The sequence below is a fragment of the Fistularia commersonii genome, chromosome 1, assembly GCF_037954325.1.
Source record: "Fistularia commersonii isolate RoL2024-O1a breed Wild chromosome 1, RoL_Fcom_v1.0, whole genome shotgun sequence".
NCBI classification, from domain to species: domain Eukaryota; kingdom Metazoa; phylum Chordata; class Actinopteri; order Syngnathiformes; family Fistulariidae; genus Fistularia; species Fistularia commersonii.
The window spans coordinates 11749541-11758107 of NC_141284.1; positions in this window are offsets into that span (position 1 = coordinate 11749541).

Genomic DNA, 8567 nt, shown 5'->3' on the forward strand with positions numbered 1-8567 from the left:
TGGTAGGTAAATAATTGGATTTCTTTGGTGCAATAAACAGGTAAGTAAACATTCACTTGGTCTGTGAAACACAATAAAACCCCTATGAGGTAAACAATTATACTGTTTCAGTATAACAGGTAAGTGCAGATTTCATATAGAGTATAGAGACAACATTATAGATACTTTCAAATATAGAGCATAGAATGTAAATACAACAATAAACAATATGAAGTAAGCATTTGAGTTGAATGTTTTCCTTCAGGTAATTTCAAGTATAAGATAAGGTAAACTTCCCCATAGGGGATATTCCTTTGTCACAACCATGTCACAGTTATAATGTCAAAAAAAAGTAAAATAAATATGAATATAAATTTAAATAGACAGACGATAGCAAGACATCCACGAATAAATAGACAGCAGACAACAGCAGCAACAACATCAGGGATAGCAATGGACAACATCAAGGAACAGTAAGGGTGAAATATACAAAACCAGAACAAAACAACAATATAAAAAGTGACAAAAACAAATAGCAATAAATAAAATAAATAAATAAATAAATAGGCAAGATGTGTGCGGGTTGGGACAAACAACGATAAGAAAGTCAGCAGAGTTAGGGCATGACATGTGAATGGGTGAGGTAGTGAATGAGGTAGGGTAGTGAGATTGTGGAAGGAGCAGGCCAGTCAGAGTTGTGTGCCATCCAGACTGCTGAAGTCTGAAGTATAGAGTCTGAAGTAAATGTGGCACACCTGCATATCTTATCTTGACAACATCCTCTGCTACTCCCAGTCATTTGAAGCACATGTAGAAGTGGTTCGAAGGGTGCTCCAGGCTTTGCAACCTTACGGCGTTAAACTTAGGTCTGAGAAATGGGAGATGTTTAAAGCGGAGGTTCGTTATGTGGGTCGTTTGGTCAGTGCTGAAGGCGTCCGAATCGACCCAAAGGACCACGAGGCTGTGCAGGCTCTAAAAACCAAATCCCCAGAGACCAAAGGTGACCTGAGAAGGGTCCTTGGTTTTCTCAGTTATTACCGCTCATACATCCAAGGGTTCTCCAAAATAGCTCAGCCACTGTATGAGTTACTTCAGGGGAAGGTCTCCACCCTTCCCGTCCAGGGTCGTCATGGTAAAAGCAAAGGGCCCCAACTGCCATCTAGGGCATCTATAGAGTGGACTGTTAAACATCAGACTATTCTGGAGGAACTGATTGACATGTTGACCCATCCCCCATTCCTACCCGGATTTCAACTTATCCAACGCATCCAACACATGGATGCATCCACGCGTGGCCTGGGGGCTGTTTTATACCAACAGCAGGGTGAGAAGTTGCGAGTCATTAGCTATGCAGAACGCAGCTATCACCTGCATTGTGGGAAATTAGAGGTCCTTGCTCTCAAGTTGGCAGTGTGTGAGAAATTTAGGGACTACCTCTTTTATGCTCCACACTTTACTGCATATACAGACAACAACCCACTCACATACATTATGGGCACAGCTAAACTCAACGCGGTTGGTCATCGCTTGGTAGGGGAACTGTCTGACTTCCACTTTGACATCAAATATAGGCCAGGAAAAGCTAACATTGATGCAGACACCCTGTCTTGCCTGCCAGTCGACATGGACCACTACATGGCCTCATGCACAGAGGAACCGTCTCAGGAAGGTGTGAATGCAGCCTGGAAGGGAACTCAAGCGGCCCAGAAAAACAAAGTAGCTTGGGTCGCAGCCCTCTTTGCTTTCTCCCACAACACAGCCCTGCAACCTCCCACACCTTTCCAGGAGATAAAACGGGATGCCTTGATTTAGGCCCAACGAGATGATCGCGCAGTTGGGGGCGTCATAAGACTCAAGGAGACTAACAACAAACTCGCAGATGACATCAGGAGGTCAGTGAAGGGACCTGCTTGCAAAGTCCTCTGTGAGTGGAACAGACTCCACCTAGAGAAGGGGTGTCAAACTCATTTCTCATCGCGGGCCACATACGGCCTAGGTAGATGTCAAGTGGGCCGGACCATTAAAATTATAGCATACTCAGTAATAATTAACGAAAATATCATGTCTTTCCTCTGCTTTGGCGTAAAGAAGTACAAGGATATTGAGAAAAACATTTCATGAAACACTTCATATTTCCTTAGACAAACGTGTAGTTTACTTTTATCATTCAAATGTATGCATTGCAACTGATCCCACTGATCGTACAAAGGCACAAAACTTTAACAAGTAATTGGTATTGAAAAATATAGTAATGCACTTTATGATTAAATGAGACTTATAAAGAAAGGGGTTTTTAAACCATTTACGCATGTGCATATAAAATCTAAATTGAATCCCTGCCTACACCTTGCAGAGAGTGCTATTAAATGTGTAAGGAAGAAAGTATTCATCTGTCCTGTAAATGTGTCCTGTAAACTTCATACATGAAACATGCATACACATACAATACATACTGAAAATGTATGGAGTTGCATGAACAGTAGAATTCCACCATACTCTTTTGTAGTGAAGCTGGTGACTGACATTAAATTGCACATTTTCACAAGCAATTAGGTCGCTGGCTTTTACTGCTGCATCCCTGATTTCTCGGCTATCGGTGAAAGTGGCCTGCTGATTCCTCAGACCCGCCAGCAATTCGTTGATCTTATCTCTTCTCAGTTTTCCTTGCAAGCTATTGCAAGTTGTCCTTTCGCTTTGATGAGTCTTGTAGTGGCGCCGAATATCATATTCCTTACATACCAAAACTTGTTGCAAACACACCAAACACAAAGGTTTCCCGTGCATCTCCGTAAATAAATAGGACAAAGTCAATTTTTCTTTGAAAATTCTATACTCTTTTTCTACTTTTCTCTTGTTTTGATAACGACATTTTGGCTAATGAGGGTGTAGCAGGGAGGTCGAGAACAGGGTAGAAACAATGTCGTAATAAGCAACAAATGGCGCATTGATAACGTCTGCTGATTGGTCTGTCTCAGTGATGCGGCTTGTCTTCTACTCTGGCCAAAATAGTGCCCCCCTAGCGGAAAATTCTCAAATTGCACTTAATTAAAAAAATTAAATTCTTGTTTTTTTATGCATATTTCCACTTTGAAATTAATCTGCGGGCCTGATTGAATCTCCTTGCTGGCTGGTTCCGGCCCGCGGGCCATATGTTTGACACCCCTGGCCTAGAGGATCGAGTACTATACTCCCAGACACCTGCCAGAAAGCTGATAGTCCTGCCTCAAAAATATCATGATGTAGTCCTGAAACATCTTCATGATGACAAGAGACATGTGGGCACAGAAAGAGTTCTCCATCTTGTCAGGGAGAGGCTCTACTGGCCTCACATGAAGGACTATATTGAGGACTATGTGACCAAGAAATGCAGCTGCATAAAACAGAAAAAAACCCACAACTCATGTGCGAGCGCCAGTGAGCAGCTTAAAGTCTAATTCACCTCTCGAACTAGTCAGTATTGATTTCTTGCACCTTGAGAAGAACAGAGGGGGGTATGAGTATATTTTGGTGGTTGTTTACCACTTCACAAGGTTTGCTCAAGCCTACCCAACGAAAAACAGACAGCAGCTGAGTGAATTTATAATGACTTTGTGCCTCGTTTTGGGTTCCCTCACAAACTCCATCACGACCAAGGGAGGGAATTTGAAAATTAGCTCTTCTGGGCTCTTCGTCAGCTGTCTGGGGTAGGACACTCCCGCACAACCCCATACCAACCCCAAAGTAACCCGGTTGAACGATTCAACTGTACGCTGCTGCAGAGGTTATGGACACTGACAGACAGAGAGAAGGAGGCATGGAAAGAACATCTCCCACAGGTCATAAATGCTTGTAACTGCACCCGACACGAGTCCACTGGTATTTCACCCCATTTTCTGATTTTTGGGCAACATCCTCGTCTACCAGTGGATTTTCTGTTTTGGTTGGCAAAAGGGTCTGACCCAGAGACACACACAGGGTATGTAGAGAAGTGGCAGAAAAGGATGGCAGACCCATATCGTATCGCTAACAGTAATAGTCTGTCATCCAGTGCTAAGAGAAAGTCTCATTATGACCAGAAAGTGAGGGGATAAGTCTTAAAGCCAGGAGATAGAGTTCTGGTTAGGAATTTGGGTGAGCGTGCTGGGCCAGGTAAAAGGTAAAACTGGGAGAATAGGATATATGTGGTAAGGGAGCAAGTGTCTGATAACCCAGTGTATGTCGTTTAGCAAGAATACTGTTTGAGGATACCAACAAGCTGGATTGAACCAGGAGTCACAGTTAAACAGGGTGACCACATTTAATTGGGATTTTATTTGTTATTATTTGGTGATTTATTCCAATTCTAGTATTTTTTTCTGTAAAAGTGGGGGGCGGAACTTTTATTTTCTCTTGCACTGGGAGCGGTAAATGGGTGGACGCTTCTGCCGTCTCCTCAGATGTTACTTGGGAGAGAAAACGAGCTGCATGCTTCTTTACTTCTGCTCTTTCACATGCTTAAAACAGGTAACCTTTTTGTTACTGTGGTCATCACCCTTGAGACCCATAACATAAACAATCTTATTGAGATAAATATAACTTATTTTGTTTTTTTTATCCCTTTGAAACTGTTTTCCTCAGGCTGTATCAAAGTCAATGAAGTTCCTTGCTGACAGTGCAGTGTATGGTATTGTGAAATGTATCAGGTCAGACAATTGAACTGAATACACAGGAAATGCTTTTCAATCTCTTCTGAGGAAAACGAGATAAGACATGAAATATCATCCCCATACTCTCCCCATCAAAATGGGACAGCAGAAAGACAATGGAGGACTCTTTGAAATGGGAAGATGTCTGCTAATAGGAAAAGGATTACCAAGGGTTTTGTGGCCTTATGCTGTCCAGAACGCTCCCTATATTCAAAATAGATGTTACAGTGACAGACTCAAAAATACTCCATACTTCATGTTAACAGGGAGACGCCAGATCTCTCAAAAATTTGGATTTTTGGGACTGACTGTTATGCATACAAGCATGACACTAGGAAATTTGATCCAAGATGTGAGAGAGGAATATTTGTGGAATACAGCAAGAACAGTCCTACACAACTAGTCTACAATCCACTTACAAAAAAGTGCCAAAACAGAGACTGGTGAAATTTATCAAAAAGAGCAGAGTTGAACAACAGACACAAACTTATGATAATGAGACAGAAATCCAGGGATATGAAGGCACAGAATCTACAGATGAAACCAGTATTGATGTGTCACAAAGTGAAAATAAAAAAAGACAACCAGATGCAAAATGAGGATGAGAGGGCAAACGCAGATGGGTCACATGACGACAAAACATCAGAAAATGTCCAAAATGAAAAGAGACGAGGTCAGACATAAAAACCCAGATATAGGCAAACCAGTCGCTATCCTAGACGAGAAAAGACTGCTCCAAAGTATTTAAAGGATTATCAGACAGACTATATTGGCAGTAATAAAAATCATGCAACTGCTGATTAATGTTACAGGACTGTGTGTGGAGTCCCACAGACTGACAGTGAAGCAATGAGGCAATTAAGTCTCTGATGGCATCCGGATGGAAATGTGCCATGAGGAAGATTGACTCACTTAAACACAAGGACACATTTAAACTGACAACTTTACCTGAACAGAGAGAAGCAGTTGGAGGAAAGTGGGTGTTTGCCCTTAAAGAAAATGCTGAAGGAGGACAAATAATTAAGCTGAGATATGTAGCTAAGGGTTACAATCAAACAGAAGGCCTAGACTATCATGAAACTTTTGCACCAGCAGCCAACAGTACATCAGTGTGGGAACTAATGCAGATAGCCGTACAAATTAACCTCATTGTCTATCAGATGGATGTTAAGACGGCATATTTACATGCTCAAATAGATGAGGAGATTTTCTTAGAACAACCAGAAGGGTTTGAAAAGAGGTCAGAGACAGGAGAGAAACTGGTGTATAGATTGAAGAAATCTCTTTCTGGCCTGAAACAATCAGGAAGAAACTAGTATAAACTCCTAAATGACCATTTAGAGCAGGACAACTTTGTAAGAAGTTGCCACTGTGTGTACAGAAAACTGATGGAAAATGGTGACAAAATCATTGTAATCATTTGGGTGGATGTTTTAATCATTGCAGCAAGCAGCAATGATGTGCTCGGCACATTTAAAGAGAGCATGAAGTTGAAGTTCAACATGAATGATCTGGGGAAAATATCATATTTTTTGGGCATACAGTTTGAACAAGATGAATGCAGCCTCAGGGCGGCACTGGCCCGTGTCTCCCCTAGCCTTCCTTGAGGTCCCAAGCCCAGATAAATACAGAGGGTTGCGTCAGAAAGGGCATCAGGCGTAAAACTTTTGCCAAAACCAAACATGCGAGTCAACCATAACATACCGGATCGGTCGAGGACCGGGCTAACAACGACCGCCATTGGTACTGATGACCTACAGGGTACCAATGGAAATTGGGCTACTGTGGGTCAAAGAACAAGAACAAGAAGAGGAGGAGTGCGTGTTCGAAAGCAGAGAGAAGGAAAGGAAAGAGCCTGGGACTGAGAGTAGGGACTTTGAATATTGGGACTATGACAGGAAAAGGTAGAGAGTTGGTCGACATGATGCAGAGAAGGAAGGTGGATATACTGTGTGTTCAGGAGACCAGGCGGAACAGTAGTAAGACTAGAAGCTTAGGAGCAGGCTTTAAGTTGTACAATTATGGTACTGACAAGAAGAGAAATGTAGTAGGGGATATCTTGGAGGAGGATTTTGGAGGAGGAACGTTTGAGAGATGAAAAGAATGTCAGATAGTCTTATGAGTCTTGTTAGTGCAATTTTCCATTTTTGTACTTTAGCCTCAGATTTGGATATAATGTTATTTAAATTAATTGTTTGGTGATTGTTTATTACAGCATAATTATTTCATAATTACATTATTGTATTTAATTTCACATTTTAGTTAAATACATGTTTATTCATGGCACATGTATTCATGTTTAGGTTAACCAAATAAGGATAGGAGCGCGCGCTGAGCTATGACGTGGTCAGTTCACGTGTGACTAGAAAGTGAAACTGTGTATTTGTACCTGGTTCAGTATCCAGTAAAGGACGGAGCGAACGCGCTATTTTCTACCGTCCTCAATAGTAAACACACGTAGAGACTCGTTCTTTCCGTCTTAGAGAAGTTAAATGAGTGAATACTTTGGCAAACACTTAATGAATACATAGAGGGAACTTTAGCCACTTCATTAAGTAGAAAACCGTCGCAGAGGGCGAGAGAAGATCTTCGGGAGCCGAGGGATGTGCAGCGCCGAGCACAAGTTGATGAAAGAAGCTAGCTGAAGAAATAGCTAACTGATGTGACCACGCTGTGCACCCAACCATATTTCCAGAAGACTTCTACGAGGATGGATGAGTAGACAAAGAACAAAATTGAATGAATGGATAAGTTATAGCTTAGAGCCTGATAGTAATGGCGAATTAAGGATCATTTCGTCATTGTAATGAACGTAGACAAGTAACGTGACCAAACCAAAATATTAGAGGATTTACTAGCCTACTAGCCAGAAGCCACATGGGACATTTGAAGAGTGCTATATTGTTGGCTAGTCATATCAGCCCAGAAGAAGCTCGAGTTTGATGCTGGTCATAAGAACAGCCCTGGAATCTTGTTTTTGAAAGCATTTACATGTTTTGAGGTTGAGGACTGTTAATCTGGATTTCAGAAATTCGCAAGAGCTTGCTATAAGACTGATCTAACATTTGATAGCCACTTGAAATGTCGGATAAAACCGAGATGGATGGCAATGTCAAGCTAGAGGTAAAAAGAAAGGTCAAGTTGACCACAAAGGCCCTAGAAGAGAAACTTGATAAACAGATGAATCTCAGAAAACGTGTATTAGCACGCCTTGTCTCTAAAGCAGAGGAAATAGAAAACCTCATTCAAAATGATTTCAATGCACTTCTAGTGGAAAAGGATTATCTGAGTGATTATTCAAAATTCTTGAATGAGTTTACTGAAACGAACAATGCAGTTAGTGAACTGTTGTCAGAAGAGGAGAGGGAAGCCGACCAGCAGTATTGGAGTGAGCCAAATTGTGCAAAGTACGAGAACTTTCAGACAAATTGGAGCAGTGGATAATAGAAGCTAGACAGCAAGCCAAGGCTGCTGACCAACAGGCTGTTACTGAACATTTGACTCCAAAGGACGACGCAGTGACACAGCGAGGCGAGTCTGCTGCCGAAGACGTGGATCAAGACGACAGTGCATTCGCTGTACAAGAAAAACGTTGTTCAGTCACAGTACGAAGTGTAAACAGTAGACACTCAATTTCATCTAAAGCATCGTCTCATGCTTCATCTCTGCGTAGAAAAGAGGGAGCTAACCGTGCAGCTCTACTCGCACGCGCAGCTGCACTTAAGAAAAAGCAAACACTGCAGTTGGAAGAGGCTCAAATGGAAGCACAGCTGAAAGCCATGACGATCCAGTTCCAGGCTCAAATGAAGGAGCTAGATGTTCAAACTGCTATTACAGAGTCCACAGCAAAGATCCACGGTCTGGGAGAATATGATGACACAGAAAACATGGGCGACGATGGTATGAATTCTTACCTCTACAAGA